General features: G+C 40.2%; 1 pseudogene; it reads left to right on the top strand.

Moving 5' to 3' along the window:
• The first annotated feature begins 1,181 nt into the window (after positions 1-1,181).
• LOC150056582 (N-alpha-acetyltransferase 50 pseudogene) lies at positions 1,182-1,686 on the top strand (annotated as a pseudogene).
• The last annotated feature ends 2,961 nt before the right edge of the window (positions 1,687-4,647 follow it).

The raw sequence follows: 4,647 nt of genomic DNA, 5'->3' as shown, positions 1-4,647 counted from the left end.
AAGTGTGTTCCATTCCTCTGTAAAGTGCCATTTTGACTTGTCCTATTCCAGGTTCTTTTTCCAAATATGTGCTTTGCTAAGCCCTTCTTCTTACCTGTGAAAAACCTGTGAGACTTGGCAAACTGGTGAGACTTGCCACATTCTGTTTGTGATGAGTCTGCCAGACTTTTCTCAACGTTTCCCCTCAGGGTCTTTGTTTTTTCATTTAAGAGCTTACCAACAAAGCATCCCACTCTTGGTTCAAATGCTGGACATTAGCCAATCATGAGAGACTGTGCACATGGCCCTGACCAATCCGGGTAAAGATGCAAGCAAGGATTAATGCATCAGGACAAAAGGCAGTGGTGGAGTGCACAGGTGTGTGATGGGCTTTGCACCCTTTCAGTGTGACCTTTTGCATAGAAGTAAACTGCTTTGCTGTGTTCCTTTCAAGTTGGCATCCTCATTTTTATGTAATATCCACTTATACCCTGAGGTATTTCTAACATTTGGGAACTAGTAGCTCCTTTAAAGTGTGTGTGTGTGTGTGTGTGTGTGTGTGTGTGTGTGTGTGTGTGTGTGTGTTGGTACTAGGGCCCCAATCTCATGCTCACAGCTGTTACTCTGCCACTTGAGCTCCACCTCCCACTTCTGGCTGGTTATTTGGAGAACAGTCTCACGGATTTTCTGCCTGAGCTAGCTTTGATCCTCAGATCTTAGCCTCTCCAGTAGCTAGAATTACAAGAGTGAGCCACTAGTTCTCAGCCTGTCACAGCCCTGTTTGCCTTTCAAAAATAGGTGCACATGCAACCTATTTCTGGCTATTTGTCCAAGGAAAAATGCAGCTTCCCAGGCACCTGCAATGGTGGGGAGTCCTCCCAAAGTTCATCTCCAGTCTTCTCTTCCCAAGGGTTCTCCAAGCCCTGGGAAAAAAGGCCAAGTACCCCAAGTCCCAGCAGAGACCTAAGCAGCCAGGCTTTGGTTTGGCATTCAAGTTCAGTAAGAAGGGGAGAAACTGAAAATGTTTCTGTGGATGGTTATGACCAGATATCAATAGAAATAGACTTAAAACAAATGAGTAAGGGGCAGCGGCAGCAGGCGGGAGCCGAGTGCCCTGTGAGGCCTGCTGGTGGGGTTGAGGGCGCTGGGAGCTGGGGCGTGGAGAGTGGTGGTGCTAAAGAAGGCCTCAACAGGCGGGGACGATGAAAGGTAACCAGATCAAGCTGGGAGATGTGACACCACACAATATTAAACAGTTGACGAGGTCAGGTCATCTTCCTGGTCAGCTACAATGAGAGATTCTGCAAGGATGTGTTGGAGGTTGGCGAGCTAGCAAAACTTTCCTATTTCAATGATGTAGCTGTCAGTGCAGTATGCTGTAGGGTGGATCATTCACAGAATCAGAAGAGACTGGACATCATGACACTAGGATGTCTTGCACCTTACCAAAGACTAGGATTAGAAACAAAAATATTAACTCTTGTCTTAAACATCTGTGGAAAAGATGGCACTTTCGGCAACATCTATCTGCATGTCCAGATCAGTAATGAATCAGCGATTGACTTCTACAGGAAGTTTGGCTTTGAGATTATCGAGGCAAAGAAGAGCTACTATAAGAGGATAGAGCCTGCAGATGCTCATGGGCTTCAGAAAAACCTCAAAGTCCCCTCTCTTCAGAATGCAGATATGCACAAGACAGACAACTAAACGAATTTCATATGAACTTTCTTGCACTTACTTGTCGCCAAATAAAAAAGGCCCATTGATTCCCCCCCCCCCCCAGTTTAAGCTTTCTCCCTCATTCTTGTTTTTCTTCTAAAAGTTTAATACTTTCACAGACATTTTTAAAATCATGTTTGGATTGTTTCGGTTCTCTTATTGTTGTGAGGTGGTTACATTAAGGAAGAAGGTTGATGTGTTTTGTTTCAGTTAATAAGATGTATCCTCCCAAAAATTTGAGTATCAGATGACTTGGAAATTTTTAGCTGATTTTATGTCCTGCTTTCATATTGAAGGTCAGAGCCTACAAATATTGTTGAACCCAAAAGATAAAACAAAGTAGTAGCAATATCTTATTTTCGAATTCATAGACAAGTGTAGTGTGTTTTGGGTATCTGGGGTTTGTAAAGACTTGATTTGGGGGTGCTAATCCCTAGACGTTGGCTTCACTCCATCTTTAGTCCTTCTGAGCACTCTCTCATAACCCTTGTAAGAAATAATAACCTTACTTAGGTTTTTAAAACAATTTTTCCCTCTCTAATGGGTGGGACAGTTTGTTATATTTTTATCTAAGTATTTGGTTAAATTGCTTTTTCAATAGTAGGTTGGTTGTCAACAGGTTTATTTTTCTTGCAGTTGATGGTTCCTAGAGGCATTAACTTTTGAAGTGTAAGCTGGTGAGATGAATTTCTTTAATATACCTGCAAGGGTTATGGCCTTTAACTGACCTGAAGAAATTTCACTGTGATTGAATTTTTATTGCATTTTTGTTTCAGTATGCCTGGCTATAGTCTAACATTAAAAGTTGATATCATTATAGATAGGTCAGTACCTCTAAGTAAGTACCAGTTTTCTCTGGGACATATTGAAAAATCCTAAAAGAAAGCTTAGACAGACTTGTTGCACAATAAAATGCATTTATTGTCAACTAATATGGGCTGTTAAAAGTGTGGCCACTGAGTGCTTGGTTATAGAGAAAAGAATAACATAGCTATGCTGTTGCATTTCTGTTGGAGCATATACCAGATTTGCTTTACTCTTGTGCCTATAATATTGAATTTAAGAATTTGGAATAAGAGGAATGGTTAAATTAATTGCTTCTATCCTTGGAGAGAGGTTAGAAGTATAAAGTGTTAATAATGCAAATATCACTGTGATCTCCTGTATTGACAGTTCTGGTTTATGCCAGACCATTTTCTGGCATATAGGGAATCTCTGACAAGTTGATAACTTTTTGTAAGATGAGAGATGTCTGAATTACTCATTTTCTGCCCATTTTTCCATTGCTAATATTTAGAAGGTTTTAGATTGTCAGTAGTGACAGTACAAGGAATATCTGATTAGACTTTGAAACAATACTCAGGGCTTGTCACTCAACTTTAAAAGGCAGTTTGATTCATGGTATTTATCCTTTTATGTAAAATTCTGGGATAAAAGACTCATTTAAGGGGCCGGGAGTTTGGCCTAGAGGTTAAAGTGCTTGCCTAGCATGCATGAAGACCTGGGTTCGATTCCTCGGTACCACATACATAGAAAAAAGCCGGAAGTGGTGCTGAGGCTCAAGTGGTAGAGCTCTAGCCTTGAGAAGGTCCAAGGACAGTGCTCAGGCCCTGAGCTCAAGCCCAGGACTGGCAAAAAAAAAAAAGACTCATTTAAAAGTAGATTAAAGGACAAAATTATCTTACAAATTGTTTGTGCACACTTTTAATCTTAAATTTTTATTTGAGACTGTGTAAAAAAAGACTTCAGAAGTCTTGAGTACCAAGAAAAGAGAGAAAAGAATATAGTTGCTGAGTTTATAGGGTTGTAATCTTAAGGTTGTAAAAATGTAGAAAGCCCACGCTGAATTCTTGGGTATTAGTTTCTTGAAAAGTCTAAATCTAAGCTTAGAAGACAATCAATTTAGCATTAAGCACCTTTACTTTTATGGATAAGCTTCAGCTTGCTCTTGCCAAGAGAAGAGTGCTTGAGTTACAGAAAACATAGTTTGAAGAAATCAGCCCTTTTGTATGTAAACTTCCAGAGAGCAAAATAGATTTTGATATATAAATGAGAGTTCTGAGATGACACTGCCTCTATGTCTATAACCCTTTCACTTGGACTATCTAAGCAGTCCTATGAATGTATTCCTAAGTGTGGTTATTGAAAACTGAATAGCTGCCACATGAAATTAGATATATGTTGTAAAGAGGAGAAATACATTAAAGTTTGAATTGATTGTGTAGGCTCCCTATCATTCTAGTTTCTTTTTCCACACTAGTAAATGACATAATCTAAATTTTAAGTGTGTGTAATAGGTTAATTGTCCAACACCAAACTTGTATTGAATAATTCCATCCACTTACAGAAGAGAAGAGGTAGAACCTGGGCACTATATATGCCTGTGAATCAGTAAAGAGTAAAAGTAATGCTCCTTGTTGAGTTGGTTATTTTCATAAAAAAAAAATCTGAGGTAAATCAGTTCTGTTAATTGGAGCATCACTGATTATATCATTTTTCAGGACAGATAATTATATGTTGGGAGCCAGAGTGGAATCAAACTGTACCTTGATTTGCATCAGACAATGGCTTTATTGTCTTATTGTTTTCTGGCCTTATTCTGTTTAAATGACCTGAGATTTACCATATGAATGTAACACCTGGAAGTTCCCTGGGTCTCAAGAAGGGAAGAAGCGGGAGTGGAAAATAAACGGGGCAGTCTTTACCTGGAGTGCGGACATCCCGGACCCGGTGTGTCTGTCTCTCTTCTATTTTTTCCTAGTCCTTGCCCCCTATTTCAGGAACCCCAGTCTGCGAACCCTGGTTTGCTGCCGGCTGGCCCCAGCAACTGGCGCCCGAACAGGGACCCTGAAAATCTGGGACGACAGTGGAGGATCCCGCTGTGGTGAGTAACACATCGTAGAACTATTAAGAGAGGATCTTAAGAGAGTGTATAGTCAGGAGTAAAAA

This window comes from Megascapheus bottae, chromosome 12, assembly GCF_031878675.1.
Source record: "Megascapheus bottae isolate mThoBot1 chromosome 12, mThoBot2.hap1, whole genome shotgun sequence".
NCBI classification, from domain to species: Eukaryota; Metazoa; Chordata; class Mammalia; order Rodentia; family Geomyidae; genus Megascapheus; species Megascapheus bottae.
Note: the sequence above shows the minus strand (reverse complement) of the source record. Positions and strands in the feature narration are given on the sequence as shown.